The sequence below is a fragment of the Ceratosolen solmsi genome, unplaced genomic scaffold, assembly GCF_000503995.2.
Source record: "Ceratosolen solmsi marchali unplaced genomic scaffold, CerSol_1.0 scaffold7, whole genome shotgun sequence".
In the NCBI taxonomy this organism is placed as follows: domain Eukaryota; kingdom Metazoa; phylum Arthropoda; class Insecta; order Hymenoptera; family Agaonidae; genus Ceratosolen; species Ceratosolen solmsi.
In genome coordinates this window covers 5261157-5278529 of record NW_011948413.1, presented here as the reverse complement: position 1 = coordinate 5278529, position 17373 = coordinate 5261157, and the positions used below count along the sequence as shown (strand labels likewise).

At 36.7% G+C, this 17373-nt stretch overlaps 1 protein-coding gene across 1 annotated transcript in view; it reads right to left on the bottom strand.

Moving 5' to 3' along the window:
* LOC105367386 (signal-induced proliferation-associated 1-like protein 1) overlaps positions 1-17373 on the bottom strand; it is a 104215-nt gene that overhangs the window by 85527 nt on the left and 1315 nt on the right. The window lies entirely within an intron of this gene.

The window sequence follows — 17373 nt, the reverse complement described above, 5'->3', positions numbered from 1 at the left end:
CTCTCTCTCTCTCTCTCTCTCTCTCTCTCTCTCTCTCACTCTCTCTCGCTCTCTAATTCACTCTTTCACTCTCTTACTCTCTCACGTGAACTGTCTCTCCGGGTCTTTCGAAGCGCTGTACTCGAGGATGCCGTATGACGATCGGCGTATCTCTGCGCGAGCGCACGGCAATTAAAGGGAGATAAAGACTCGTCCAGATAAAGGAAAACAAGGACGGACGGTGACGCAAGACAAACGACCGTTCAACATTTGAAACCGACGAAAAGCGTCGCTTCCCAGAACAACAGACGATAAGGATTTTCAAAGAGTAATAAATTCCCGGGGAGATCCCCACTCTCTGCATCTCGCCGTCTCCTTTTTTCTTTCATTTTTTTCTTCTTTTTTTCCTGTTAAAGAGTCGCCACTCATGTTACCATGTGCTTATAGAGTGATTATGACCTGGACGCCCCCTTTTTTTTTTTATTTCTCATGATCTTTCGGAAATACGCACGCATAAACCTCCCTCATCCAATGAATTGTAAAATACCAAAGCGAATATATGGAAAATGAGTTTTGGACATTTACACATTCATAATGATTGGTCGTTTTTATTTACGAAATTTTCCATGAAAATAGTACGTAACATTTTTTCACCTCGGCACTCGTAATGTTATTTGAACAATCATTAAACAAGAGATACGTACAATACAATAAGAGATACATAGAACCGTTATATAATTATATAACCGTTAATAAATTATTTTAATGCATTATATTACTATTTATCAATTTATTATTTTGAATTTGCATTATACTAATTCACATTACAAGTACATTTTAATTTTTAAGGACTTTTTCACAATTTTAATTTAAATAATTTAATAGAACAGTGGAAAAATTTGGTATTATTAATTTACTATAATCATTATCACTGGCACAGTGCAATGAATATAATTATTTTAATTAATTTGCTTTTGTTAAATTAAATTGTTGATTATGTTGTTAATTAAGTTGTATTATACAAAATTGTATAATAAGTTTGACGTATGCATTATGACATTAATACATAAAAATACGTACATTTTGAATTAATCATAAATATTTAGTTTAAATTTTCTTCATATACATATAATAATAAGTATACACTAAATGTCATCTTATAAGTCGTTTTATGATCTTTTGCAAAGATTTATAGCAATATAAAATGAGATCATTGTTTACGTAATTTCTTTACACATAGCATAAACGAAAGTAAGTACATTTATAAATTTTTCAGAAAAAAAGATATGAAATCGAATTTCTTATGTTTTTTTTTTGTTTTTTGTTTTTTTATTTCTTTCTCTTGCCTTTATTTTATGTCATAAATGTTGGTAAAAATCGTAAAAAGCTTTTTATAGTCGCTTATATACATATTATACCATGACTTGATAGTAATTAAAATATACAAAATTGCTTGTATTAATAGTTTCCACTAGTTTTCAGCTACATAAATATAAAAAAATTTTGTAATAATAAGTTGATCCTCCGTAGATACGAATACAAATTGTCATTTAAAATAATTGAAATAATTGTACTATGCAAAAGTAAGAAAATCTTGTGCGACGACTAAATAATAATCACCTCATCCGGAAATAGTAGCCGATTTACAGAATGAGCGGCGGGACGGAGTCGGGATGAGAATCGATGGTCGGATGGTGGGAGGGGGATGGGATAGAGAGAGAGTGAGAGAGAGAAAGAGAGAGAGAGTGAGAGAGCGAGGGGGGGGGGGCATCAGTAGATCACTCGACAAACTAAAAGAGCTCCGAATTCACCGTATTATTTCCTCTGGCGCAAGGCGTTCGTAGGCTCGCGAAGAGCTTCCGTTACGCGAAATCCGAGAAACTGGCCAAATATAAATTACGCATAAAGAACATCCTTAGGCGCTGGGAGCGGCGCCTTCAATCAAATTTCGGAGAAGTGTGTGGCGGTGCGCATTAGGCCGACGCTCGCATAACCAGCAGAATTCGTGGCCGCACTTGCCCTTTACGTGCTATAAATGGCAACGGCGTCAGCCATGTACATCTCTTACGTAGCTGCGAGGAACGAGTAGTAGAGAAGGAGAGCGATGCCAGTTCACGTCATTGTAAACTCGTAGCAGCAGCTTGTAAAATATGGTGTCCGATGTTCCCCGTCAAGGCTCAACTGTAATGTTTTGCTCCGAAGGGCTTTCAGGATCTCGCATTGCCACAGCTATAAATATCGAGGATCTTTAATTCGGCCGCAACATTCCTTTTTTGGAATGTGCATTATATTATGGCAACTCTGCGTGTAACAATATCCCATCTTGGATGAATACGGGAGTATAAAAAGAAGGAATCTCATTGAATTCCGAATATTCATACGGTTTTTTGGTGTCGAGAGCGAACGAGATGAGCATGATGACTAGATTTCTAGCGGTGCTAAAATTTAATTTTTGCATGTACCTTGGCTGTAATTTCCTTAACTGCTCGAACACATTTTTTACGAGTCGGGAAAAGTCCGTGTGAAGAAAGAAATCAAAGAGTTCGAGGAAGGAGTTTGTAAGCCAAACTAAAAACAAAATTAAAACAGCCTAAGGCTGCGAGGTTAGATGTGAGGTATTGAAACTAGCAGATAAAAGCAAATAACACATATATCTATAGATTTTTCAAGTCATCTTCCTTTATCTCGCCTCTCACTCTCGCACACCGCCCCCCCCTCTTTCTCTCTCTCTCTCACTCTCTCGACAAAAGTCCACGAAATGTCAAGCTTCAAAGTGAAGTTTTGAAATGTTGAGAAAATAAAGCGTTTATCATTATGTACAATGAGCAACATATCTATTCGTTTCGTTACCTTATCCAAATAAAGCTCACTCTTTCTATTCATTCAATTCGTCTTGGCAGTACGTGTAGGAATAATAAGAACACATCCTAACTCTATTAACGCAGTGTTCGCGAGATCCTGCTTACTTAATTCCAGTTAGTTACTTACTTAATTTTAATATTTTTATAAATTTTCCAATAGCATCGAATCTCGTTCATCGCGCAATGTAAATCGATCGTCAGCATTAAAATCGCTAGTGCGAATCGTTATGTTAATTGCTATTCACTACTACTTTATGCAACGCCATTTTCCGAGCTCCTGGCATCGCGATCCTGGCGAATGGCTAAGACCGATAAAGTAAGCGCGGGCAGTGGGTTCTCGCGACGAACACCAACAATGGGCAATGTGGATCGGGATATTCGGGAAATCATCCTCCGAATTACGAAGGACCCAGAAGCCACTAGCTCGTACAAATAGCCGTGGATTGTGTTTAGTCGGTGCGTATCGACGTTGTCGTTGTCGCCACCGCCACCGCCACCGCCACCGCCACCGCCACCGCCGCCGCCGCCGAGCTTAGCGCTTGTTTATCTCTCGTATGCGAGTACAACTCCTTCACTCGTCCTCTTTTGCTCCGATCGTCCAACTAACTAGCGAAGGAGTCAATGTACCGTACCGTGTGCGGCTTTCGCGGTTCTCGAGTCGTCGAGCAGGCCAACGCCGATGTTCTTATGCCTATGTTTCAGGTGCGCGACGCCCGCGCGGATGGAATTCGCCATCGGAGGCGTGAGAAGGGCAACTGAAAGTGGAAGCGGGAACGGGAAGGGCAAAGGGGGCCATCCGTGCAAAGGTAAACTATTCGTGTTGGGCTTGGTGGACCGACACGCAAGTTTGTCATTTCTTTTCACGAGCTCGACGTACCCACTGCAATCGCTTGGCTTCAATAGCATTGTCGAGTGCGCAAGGCTGGTACTCGTGGAAGAGAAAGTTTTTCAGGCACGCTTTTACCTAGGCACTTATTACTTTGTTAAGTTTTTTACCTCATTATGCTTGGCATAATAAGTGGCAACAAGAAACGATAATTTTCTCTCCTGCGAATATTCTCTTTATATTTATAAATTTTATTTTTATTTTTATTTTTTTATTTCAAATCTTGTCCTTACGCTATATCGTGCAATGAATAATATTTGTCAAAGATTTCATTTATTTTGTAGCTACAAGCTCATTTATTTTGTAGCTACAAGCTATTGTTTTTATTTTTATACTTATTTCTTTAACCCTTGTCTTTATTTACATATAATGCATAAATATTTATTTTAGTTTCTAGTATTCTAATTAGGCTAATTTTCGTAATGTTTTTTTATTATATTTGTGTTGTAATTGTTGTTGTTGCTGTTGTCGTTGCTGTTATTGTTGTTGTTGCTGATGCTGCTATTATTATTGTCATTGTTGTTGTTATTATTATTGATATTTATCATTATGAAATTAAAAGCCTTTTTGCTTTTATCTAGTCTCCGTGTTAAATATTATTCGCAATGCAATGTGCCACGACAATACATACAAGAGGGTATATTATCAAGTTGTTATGCATTTAAATCATACGCTAACCCGAGTATACGTAATAAATACGCTCATCCTTGATTATCTATTAATATCAGCGTGAGAATTTATGCACGATAACAAACAGCAAATAAAAAACAGGTTGGATACATTTCAAGAAAAAATTAGTTTTAAATTCGAAAATCTCCATTACAGCAAATGCGGCTGGTACTCGCAAAATCTTCACGAGGAATTTTCGTTTACGAGACGATTTCTTGAAAAACCCTCCATTACGCCCCGCAGCTTCTCTGCACGAGATATATACCCAGTTCTCCACACCGACAGCAGATGCTTCAGGACGGCACTCTAGGCTAAGCCGATCCGTCCGAACAGAGGGAACGAGCGAGGATTGATTTCTTCATCCAGGGCTTTTCAGGAGGCGGTCCAAAACTCGGACCTGAAAACGGGTTTTCTCTGTCGGCTGTTGGGGAAGGGGGGGGGGGAGGTGCGCGCGTATACCTGTGCGTTGAAAGTAGAATTTTTTCTTTGACACAAAGTTCTCGAGAGGCTGGCGTATCGATACTAAAAGTGAAATGCGCAACCGACAATTGCACGCGATATAACACCAAAAAGCATGAGCGCGCGTTGCTCGAATTCGCTTTACGAGCCAAAGACATATTCATTGGTAAACATTTATTGACTTGCGATGACATTGTACTCTGCAGATGTAATAGATACGCGTGTTTATTGGCTATCGTTTCACGGGACATGGCCACACTTGGGACACGCGATGCACGAAAACTTGGAACCCAAGTAAGGTGCTGCCTGCCTCATCTTCGGGCATACTTTAGACGTCTTGGGAAAAGTTTAGATTGTCTCGAGTCTTTTGTTGAAGCAAGAATAGAGCATGGGGAGAAAAGTTTGAAGTAAAGTTGTCCGCAAGTTCGGTGAAAACACGATATACAAGTTTCTGAATATGGAGGCCATTTTGGAAATATTTTAATCAATTAATCTATTCGTTTTAATTAGCAAATGTTGCAAGTCAAACAACATGGCGAGTGCATGCAAGCCAATAATAATGGGAAAAAAATTCATCAAAGTTTTATAAATCACTACTAATACAGCAAATATATTGGTTGGGTTGGCAGTCTCTCTTTTAACAATATCTCTCTCATTTAACAATACCTGCGCGTTATTCAAAGAAGACTCGGAAGAGTCAACATTACACAAAATGATTTCAAAGTTACACGCTATAATAATTAACTTTTCTTTCCCTCGTATTGAAATCTACAACGAAATTTGAACATTAAAGCCGGTCAAAGAATGCCGTAACGTAATCTCATTTATGCTAATAGCGATCACGCGGCACAACCGGGTTGAATGAAAAAACTCTCGACTCCGAGGCGCTTCTAATTTCCCGATAATAATTCATCTGAAATTGAAATGAGCTCGTTTCACTCGAGAAACACACCTCCCAAAAATGCGGATTCATAAGCGCGCACACGCGCACCTCATATATCTTCATTTGACGGGGAAAGCAAATAGATGATTAGATTTTAAAAAATTTTATGTCAAGCTCTACTTCACTAGTGAATGTGCATAATAAAACTCGTTAGGTCTAAATGGGAATTTAATAAATAATTTGCATGTCATTTTGGATTAAAGTTTTATAGCAACTTTATTCCAATAATATCCAATAATTTAAGTTGTGACGAAAATGTGAACGAAACATCACTGTGACGAAATAAAGCACTTAATTCATCAGTTCGTTGTACCGTTAACAGTCACATTCTCCAAGACATGTCCAAAATAGCAAGGAATTTTTAATATAAACAAACAAAAAGAGTCGGGCTGAAAAAATAATCGGAAACAAGTTTGTTGGCGATATTCATCGAGCAAAACGTAGAACCGTAACGTAGCGAACGAACCGCTCGCGTCAGCCGACCGGAAATAGACGTAAGAATGAACTCGATTGGTCACCGTACGTATCCACAATAATATAATTCCGTTTCATTCGTACTCTCCCATGTGCATCGTATAGAGGAAAATCTGTGGCTCGTAGGACAGTCTGAAAATATTTACCCAAGGACGAGCTCGTGGCATTCCCTCGAGAGGTCCAATGGCGATTTCGCTGCATCGTCGGCGATTATCATTATTCGATTGTCCGCAGTGATAAGAGACTCGGACGCATCAGCTAGCCAAAAACGAATTGACAGCGGTTCGCTCGATGCAATTAATTTTTAATAGGCATCGAAAAATTGCCACATTTATTATTTCGTGCAATATGAAGTTTAGTAATTATCAAATATGCCTAGTTAAGTCAATGAGTATAGAGAATAATTTGAGAAATGTATGACAAAGACTATTATTAAGGTTATTTGATATTATTGCTCGTTTCAATTTCCGTTCGTAAGACATTTTCTCCATTATATATACCTGCTCAATGTACTTCTTCGCGTGGCATTATGTTTCAAATTTACTATAATGAAAAAAACATGCATCATCAAATGTTAAAAAAATTATTCGGTTTAAATGTTCGTGTCAAGAAATGAGCGATAAGGTTTTCTATATAACATTTGCATAATTGAACTTTTTTTTATCATATATTTTCAATGTCTACCATTGTTTGTTTTCTATTCGTATTGGTCAACTATGAAATCATCATTGCCTGAGATGTTTATTCGTGTTACAAATTTCATGTTATATCCTCGTAGTGAATTATTCATAAATAAAATTGTGTAGTAAACAACATTTAAATATATTTTATAACATGCTTTCTCTCCTTTGCTCGAGGTCTCGAAAACTTTCACAAGAGCTTATGCTCAAGATGCTTAGATATAAAACGTACTTGCTTCTTTTAAAATAAATTCCACATAATCTGGTATGGAGATATATTCTGCCCTAGAAATGTTCTGACTGACATTCGACACCTATCATTCAATGAATACAAACCATTTCATTACGATTCTCATCCTTTTCAAATATCTTATTTTAACACTTGCATTTAACACTTAAAAGCAATATTGTATATAATATAATTTGTCTATTTAACTTTAGGATTAATAATAATAATTATTATTATTGTTATTATTATTATTATTATTATTATTGTTATTGTTATTATTGCGTTTTAAAGGTATATCATTTAATTTGTTTGTGTGTTATTAATATTAGTTATCAACAAAGTATAAACATTAAAAATGAGTAAATTGCATAAATAGTGAATTGTACGACGTTAAATATCTAAAATATGTATTAAACATATTATGCTGCTTTATGATATTAAAATAAAAACTTGCAATTCTAATCAGTCAACCATTTGAATAAAAGCAAGAACTGAAAAAAATTTGTAATTTTACAGTATCCTCTTAAAATAATGAAAAATAAAATCTAAACCCATGTATTCAACTGTAAAGTTTTTTTTTTTTTTTTTTTAAACTGCGAATTTTCAAGTATAAAATACGTCTCATTTATTACATATTTTATTTTATCTTTCGACTGAAACGACAGCGTAAGTATTTCACTGCTGATGATAAGTTTACTACATCTTAGTATCTTTATAGATATATTGTTTAAATAAATGTTTAAATAATTAAATTAATTTAATAAATTTAATAAATTTAAAACAATAAACATATTGTTTAAAAAGTAAAAACAAACGAAATGAAAGAAATAAAAAGTTTAAAATAACTATTTATTTTAAAATAAACTCGTTATTATAATAACGCCAGGTGTTATTATAAGTTCAAGTAAAAAATGTATCTCTATATTAGCAAATTAGCTTTATTATTAATAATTCGATGACAACGTCTATCTTCGATAATAATATAATGTCGCTTTTTATTTTATTGGATATTTATTGCAAGTATACTATGTGCAGATAATGGTTACTTGGGCAGTTAAAGTTATCTCGGTTAAAATAATAAAAAAAAAAAAAAAAAAAAAAAAAAAAATAGCTGGATTTAAATTCAACACATTCATCCCCTTCTGTAAATAACCAACGCACACAATTACCGCTAGTAAATGTCGAGCTTTAAAAAACATACTCGGTAACGGTAAACGACTCGAGCTAATCCTTAGAAAGCGATTAGGTTCAGTGTAGACATTAAAAACTTTACCCCCTTCACGCTTGCTGAGTAAAATATCATTTCACCTGGCAATCGCTGCTGTAAAAGACTTCACAATGATTCATTCAATCTCACACTTGAGTCATCCTTTCGACCTCCCGCCCCCTCCGACTATCCTCCTTCTGCACCCACCCATGCCCATCTACAATATACTTACTAACGTAATAAAACTTGAGGAATTGACAAATACATTACGTTTTCGTAGTCGTCACCAGTTGATCATAGCATAGAAGATAGCTTGGTTGGGTACGTAAAGTCACATTATTGTACGCAACACAGAATAGAAATAGAATAAATAAGAATAAATAATTCATAAAGATATAGTATAATAAGTAAATAAGCATAAACTAAAGGCCTTTGATTTCGGTGCTAATGTCAACAGATACAGTCTTATAATCGAAATGAATACAAATTGTATAAACGACGTATTTTCTTTTGATCTCTTGACTCGACAGATTTATATTTATTCACATTTAATAGATGTTTTTCGTACGGAATAAATAACATTAAATAAAACTAAACAAAATCTTTAAATATCTAAACAAGATCTTTCGTAAGTATTTATCAAATAAAAATCCTAACAATGAAAAATAATTTGATATCGACTATTCATCAATAGTTTAATATTTTATAATATTTAATATTTTACCTATGTCATTGCATTCATTCAAATTTCATATTTTCCTAACATAATTAATTACTGCATGTACGATGAATGATGAATAGAATAAGCTTTAACGATTTTACTTAAAAATCTATAATCTCCAAGTAATCTCGACAAGTTTATGCATTTTCCTAATTGACAGAAAATTTCACTCTACTTCTATTTTTGATTCTTCAAACTTTATTCGTGCATAATTTCTAAATTCATCGTATTCGTTTAAAGGTTACAGCTAAATTAAACTACGCACGGAGACGACTCGTGCCTTTTCCTCTTCATACTCTATTCTTTATTCGCCTTCGCGTTCCTCTTCTCCTTCAAAGTTCTTTACTAACTCTTCGGCCCGCTCCCTGTGCGAGAGAAGGCATAACAAATTTGTTTCTCGGATTCCGCGTATACATATATAAGTACACTCGATGCTATGATATTCGGCCCACGCGCTACTTTCACGCCCCCGCCTGAGCCCATAGTTTAAGCCCAATGGCGGTGAGTGTACATCGAGCGTGACACAAATATTATGAAAGGGAGAAATGTAAAAATTCAGAGACCGAGGGCTGTAGTGAGCGTTGTTACGGTTTAAGAAAATAAGTTATTATACACGTGGCATAAGAGTTTTATGACACATTGGTGGGATTGAATTATATATATATATATGTATATATATATATATATATATATATATATACAATTACTCGAGTAGAAAGTAAAAATAGCGTAGAAAATAAAAACTCGATCTTCCTTTATTGAAACGAGTTGAACGAGCCGAGACCTACGTTATAGTACATTTCGATAATTAAGCGCGATATTACATAAAATTTTACTTATACAGTATTGTTTTACATTGTTTTTATTTATCGAAATGAGTATATTTATTGTATATTTACTGTATATTTATTGTTTAAATACAACTCGAACGTTATTAAACATCATCTCTAGATTCTTGGCTTACGCGAAATAATTAGCTCTGCTTGCTGAAACGAACTTAACATCCACACTCGTATTAGATTCATAAATAATTAATTTTTAAATCTATGCCGTTAATATTTTTAGTTTTATTTGGAAAAGTGTAAAAATTAAATATTTATTAAAAATATATAAGCACCAATATATGCTAACCCACATAATTGGTTTTCTATTCTTTGCTTCTTGTAATTAAAAATATCTAAAATACAATTAGTTTCGAGTAATCATTTTCATTATATTTTCTTAATTGTTTGAATTCTTTAAAATCTCATCCAGTTATATTTTCTGCGAATCAATTATGAACTTCACCATTAAAGATAATAATGATGGTAACCGAGATAAATGAAGGAAAAGGAAAGAAAACTACCGCCATATTTTCTTTTTTATTGAATGCAATGTTGACATTTTATAGATTGTTTTATAAGTAGAACTGCAATTAACCTAAATTCAAGCTACACTTTAAATCACGTGACTGAAAATAAATATATATATATATATATATATATATATATATATATATATATATATATATATATATTTAGATCAAATGCGTAGAATGTTTTTACCGATTCTTAAATTTTATTTAATATTAAAAAGAAGCTCAAAATCTTTCTTGTAACATTATTAAAGTACAGTATATTGTATTATTATGTTAAAATTAAAGTATTTTATTTTCATGGAGCTCTACTATATTATTATACCAATCTTGTAAAATTATTCATATGTAAAATGTTATCGCCTCACGTATCTTAATTCTAACTCCACTTTACTAGAGTAGAAAAAATTAACTTTGTTTATTCAATGTGTTTTGGTTTTGTTTAACTGCTCGTTAAAACGAAAAGTGTACCCTAATTAACTAGCAAACGCGAGGACATTTTAAAAATACAAAGAAGAAAGTATAAGATAAGAAACTAAATTTAATGAAAATGTCATGTTCACACGATCTATCAGATTCATTTAGACGGCAATGTCGCGTTCTTAATTGACGTAATTAATCGTTCTAATGCGTATGACGCTGTGTTTAATCAATATAGCTCTCTATTTGCCAAAAGGCGCAGGATTAATTTATTTGATGACGGAACCCAAACACCAAAAGTCATTGTACCAGTAGGATTACTATCCATCTCCGTCGCCCCCCCCCCCGCCCCCGCCCCCGCCCCCGCCACCCACCCGCCAACCAACGTCATGATGCATTGATTTCGAACTCAACGCTCGATGCTCCTGCAAGGAATATATCCCTTCGACATTTTTTCAAACACAGTCGACATTGTTTGCATTGCGGCGCTACTGTGAGCCGCTGCTATGGACAGTGACTCACTCTATTGGAATAAATGCGGTCTCGGTATTTTTATTCCACATTTGTTTGCGCTTGCTAATGTAGAAAGTGGGCACCATTAGTAAATAAACAACACCGATAGGGTAAGAAATTGAGTAGCGTTCGATCTCTTTTCCGAATATCAATTTCACGTTTTTTACAACTCAGATTTAATTGACTATCGTGCAATTAACCGAGAAAATGTAAAGCCGTACGAGCATCGTTGCGCGCAACAGCCAAGTCCAAGGCACACTCAAGCACTCGGTAACTAAGGCCAATGCATATTAAGTGAGGAGAGACGAGGTCATCGAGAGCACGTATTGTGTGAAATTGTGTGAAAAACAAGATCTTGAAGAAGCAAGTGTGAGATCGAATCCAGAATGAGCGAGGATTGGGTAAACATGAAGCCTAGTTCAATGTATGTCGGAAATTCAAGCGAAGAGTTTGATATTTCGAACTTTTGAATATTTTTCGTATGTAACAACGTCTGGATAAGGGGTGAACTGAATATAAGAGAATATTCGCGAGCCACTTTATTAATTATTCCAATGGGAATTACGAACGTTGACGCGATATATTCGGCAATAGGAAATGTATAAAACTAATTTTAAAAATATTTGTAGTCACTAATCGGGCAGTCGTACGTACGTACGTACGTACGTACGTACGTACGTAAAAGCATCGAATAGATTAAATTCATGAAAAATGTCGTGGGCTCTTGGTAAAGGGACGAACGAATAAGCAAACAAATTTCACTAGAATACAACTGGCGCGATTCAAGTTAAATTGAGCATTGACGTTGCTTTGTACTTGCTTTACCGTCGTCATAAGACAAATGTCAAAACACAAGCGACCACACAGAATGAAAATAAAAATAAAACAAACCAAGAAAGAAACATACGACAAACTTATATAAAATAATTTTCGTGAAACGAGAACGTGGCTAATTGTTACGGCTATTACCTACGACCTCCGGGCTGAAGTCCATTAGCGTAATACGAGGCCCGTGAGACTTTCTCACGTGTCAACGTGGCTCATCCTTCGGACGTCGAGGCTACAGTATTTTGAAGAGGAGCAGGAGCAGCAGCAGCAACGGGCGTGGAATTGGCACCAAGGGCGAAGGGAAATTGCCCGACGAAAGGATCGGCGAAAATCGGACTCGAGAAATGCCGGAGTGAGAGTGAGGGGGTCGGGGATCCATCAGGGCGGCGCATTGCGCTTGATTTTGTTCAAGCATGCACAATGCAGGGACGCGTATGCGCAGGACGATATTTTAATGGACAGTGGCTAGTTTCGGCGGAATTTTCATTCTTGGAATTGCCGTTAACTATTAGTATCTTACGGAGACTTTGAGTTTTTACGCACTGTCTACGTTCGAGCTGAATATCCTCGTTATTTCGTTTGCTCCCATACTATAATACTGCCAATATGCTTGACGCTAAATTACACTTAATACGAGTACGAGTAATTTTCAGTTTCGCTGGAATTTGTAATACGCAGCGCCTGGATTAACTTTCTTGAAGCATGTATAACTACCAATGCTGAACTGCATTCATCGTCATCGTCATCGTCATCGTCATCGTCATCGTCATCGTCATCGTCATCGTCATCCTTATCATTATCAACATTATCATTGCTGCCATCGTTCTCATCGTTACGCTTCTCTCTCTCTCTCTCTCTCTCTCTCTCTCTCTCTCTCTCTCCCAGCAATGTGTAATCCTTTGGTAATTGAACGTTGTGCTTCTTATAAGAAAGTAACACCATTTGCCTACTGCACTCATTCCAGAGCCTCCCAATAATGCTAAGGAGTGGGCAATTTCGTCGAAGCTCGCGCGTACGTTAGCTGTGACCTTGGACTCGAATGTTTTGGGACGTGTATTATTGGAGATGTATCAAGTCGTGGTAAAAAATAAAACTGCCCGACATTCACGCATACGAGATGAGCGACTAGATATGAAACATCTGCGGTGCTCAACGTAAGTCACGATGCAGCTTCACGCGGCAATGGTGCAGAACGTGCGAGCGAATAAATTCGCGCGGTCGTAGGAAAAGCGAGGGTCGTCCGTTTAACGTGTCAAGAGCGCTGGAAAGAAAAAAGAATCCTCGAATTTTCTTGGCTGATGTCATTAAATTGTGCGCGAGTGATCGTACATTCGTCGGCCTAGAAATTTCCCAGAGCATCGTCATAGATCGTTGACAGGAGGCGCGACGTGAATTGACCGATGTCCCGGTCGCTTGGTATTAAAATTGCGCGATCGTGCATAATGTTGCTGCTGCTGCTGTTGCTGCTGTCGTTACTGCTACTGCTGCTATCCCCACGTTCGAAACCTCTCTCCGCCTATTCCCCGCGCGACAATATTCATCTTCGCCTGTTTTTGAGATCCGCGGCGACTTTGTCCACGAGCTCTTGTGACGTTACGCGCAGCGCCCAGCTCTCGAGTTACCCCGACGATCGGCTTCCAAGGCCGCCACTCACCAAGAGATTCCAACTGCGTTTCTTCTCTTCCTTTTGCCCTCAGCCCACCCGAGTTGGTTCATGAGAACCTACGAGCTTCATAAGAATACTCGATGCTAAGTAGCTTCGTATTTTTTCCAACGTACTTTTATCAAAGCTTATACGACTGCCTTTGTTCCCTCGGTATTAGTTCACTCGGTATATCCCTTACCACTATTCCGTATATTTAGAAGACTGCCGATTACTTTCATCGCGAAAACCTCTTGGTTTCGTGTATTCCAACGTGAAATAAACATTTTATTTATGACTGGGGAAAGAAAGAAAAAAATATTATACTGCCTCTATAATTATTCGATTCGTCGTTCACTTTTTCATTCTCCTTTTTATTAACGGCAATACCTTGTGCTATAGATTTTTATAGCACCCACAAATACCTTTCATTCGCTCTTTTGTTATTTTATTTATTTGTTTCTTTAATAGCGAGTTCATTTTAGCGTTGAATTGAATAAGGGGATAAAAAATTATATACGATAATCCACGATAATGCACCGTTTATTATTTGCATAAACAACTGTTAATGTTGTAAATTATTCAGGGAATGTATGGTTTTAATGCCCAACGTCCAAGATTCTAAATTTTGACTGTATCATCGATTGTCTGTATAGTTCCTAAATGTTCAACTACATATTAAACAATTTATTTACACATAAAACATAGAGAAAAAAAAAAAAAAAGAAAAAAAAATTAATACGGCGTTGCAATTATTTTTTCTTTTTATTTTATAAAAAAAAAAAATAAATAAAGTTTCCACATAGACGACACACCACAGAATTATTTTGTCATTTGCATTTAAATTGACCAAAAAACGTAGGAATCAGGTAATAATAAAGAAGCAAATTAATTGCAGTATTTATTAAAAATAAAGAAAAAAATCAACATACAACACTCAAGGAAACTAAAATCAATATCTCAAACTTTATGATATATCGCAACAAATTCGAGCATTGCCTTGATTGATGTCACTTATTCAAAGAATTGATATATTTTTTATATTCACGGGCTCTCGTTTCCGTGGAAAACGAAAAGAATACTATATCAGCGAAAATGAATTCGCTAGAAGTAAATTTTCTTGGGGTGCCATATTACGTTGCGTCATACGTTGCAATTACACAAAGTGCACATCTAGCCGCGCCTTGTTAGCATTTTTCTCTAATTTTTGCACACTACACTATTGTTTACTCAACCACGATCTGCCTCTCTCTCTCTCTCTCTCTCTCTCTCTCTCTCTCTCTCGATCTATCTATCTTCGCACGAATAGGACTACATGAGTTTTTGGAGAGAGAGAGAGAGAGAGAGAGAGAGAGAGAGAGAGAGAGAGAGAGAGAGAGAGAGAGTGAGGGGGAGGGGGAGGGGGGAGGGAATTCTATTTCCTTGTTGGCAGTGAGGCGATGGTCTTGTGACCTTGGCGACCACTCCTACGCCCGAATAGGCGAGCTGCGGTGGGTAAGATTCGTGAATCCGACATCCGGCGGAATGCGCAAACCGGTGCCTCGCAAAATACCGCGACTAAAACGAGCAGAGAAAGAGAGGATGAAGGGAGGGAGGTGGTAGGTCCAGTGCTCGAGAAAGGTCGACGCTCAGCCATTGGGAATGTTATTGGTGGCGCCGAGTCAAGCGTCAATCGATTCGTCGATCGTTCCACGTCGAATTTAAAATGCCAGTCCCGAAGCACCGCTTTATGCAGAAAATGCAATAACGTCGGATGGATGGGAGGAGCCACGCGAATCACATGCGCGCACAATGTTTTATTACTCCTAGGTTTTACAAGCGATCGAACGAACGAGCGAGCGATTTATGCGTGTCTTTGCACTTTGGCTACTACACGAAAATTCTAATAATTTGTGTAGGTAAGCTCGCGAAGATGTGGCATTGAATTTTCGTAGTTGCGCGGTGAGCAAGACGTCAACGTAATTTCCAATATAGGATGAGTGCATCGTGAACTCCTTTAAGGACAAATGTTTGCAAAATTTTAAACTAAGCGAATGTCCTAATGAGGCATTCTGACTTCTGAATATCGGACAAAAGAAAAATTTTTCAATTAATAGATAAATTTGATCAATATTAGAGTAATGTCGGATAAAAATGTATGGGCGGGCGCGCGCACATATGAATAATAAATGGCACATTTATCTACAAAACCAGAGATGAATTTAAAAGAAAAATTCTATTTTTACATTAGCGATTGAGATTGTAAAATTATCATTGTTTTTAATTCGTGGAGTAGGGTGTAAGATAAATTGTCAGCTAATATGCTACAATTGCCATTTGTCGGTGGCTTAATTTCCATTACGTGGAAAAAAAAAAATGCCTTTTCTTCGTGTCTTCCCCTGGCTATATTATTTTCGTTGCCATGGAGTGGCCAGTGCAAGCATTTAAAATCATTCGCCTCATTGAGTTATTAAGAAAGTAATAAATATTAAATGAGAAACTATTCGCCGAAGCAAGAGCTCAACAGCTTTCGTATAAATGCCAACTGGCTTATCATAATTAATATTACTTGATAATTAAGATTTATGATTTAGATAATTCGAAGCTTGCCCTATCAATTTAAAGTGTAATGGTGCATTGATTTGGAATAGAGAGAGAGAGAGAGAGAGAGAGAGAGAGAGAGAGAGAGAGAGAGAAGAAAAAAAAAGAAAAAGAAAAAATTAATTTATGACAATAAAAACTTTAATCCCGATGGATATTCAGAGCCACATCGTGCGCCGATAATCGCTCGTCGTAGTAATGCCCGATTTAAAAAATTTTACCGAAATTTTGCCGATAATCAAATATAAAAATCATTGTAAAGTACATGCGTAACGTAGAGAAAATGCAACAACGTACACGAATGCAACGCGAACGACCTCGTCGGTCGACCAGTTATGAATGGATTGTACTAGTTAACGTTGGCATTTAATAACGGATGGTTTATAAAGGCGACAATAGCGGCTCTTAGTCCGACGTATTAATTCCAAACGTCTGCGCTGTTTGAAATTGTAATGGCGTAATGAATGCAGGAATCGTATAGGGTCTTGCCTCTTTGATTTTAAGTCCTTCGTCCGTTGCATGCAAATTATGCACGCGGTCGCACTGGTTGCCTACCACTTCCACACCAAATCATCCATATTCTTACGATACATTTAATGAAATAAAAACAAAACAAAGAACAAAAACAAAAAAAAAACACAACAAAACAAAACAAAACAAAACAAAACAAAAAAACGCGTACGTTGACGTCGATAATAATAAATAACGGCCAGCGAACCGTCATATTTTCTCGTAAACAAGCCATAGACGTGCTTACCTACGCTTAATTACTAATGCCACTTACATCACAACGGCACCGTGCTCAGCCACTCCAGCTAAACACCCAATTTCTCGGCAAATTACGTAACACGTGGCGAAGGGGCGCAGGGGACAGGAAGGAAGGAATGATGGTTGGTAGAAAAGGGTATGGCGGGGAGAGAGAGAGGGG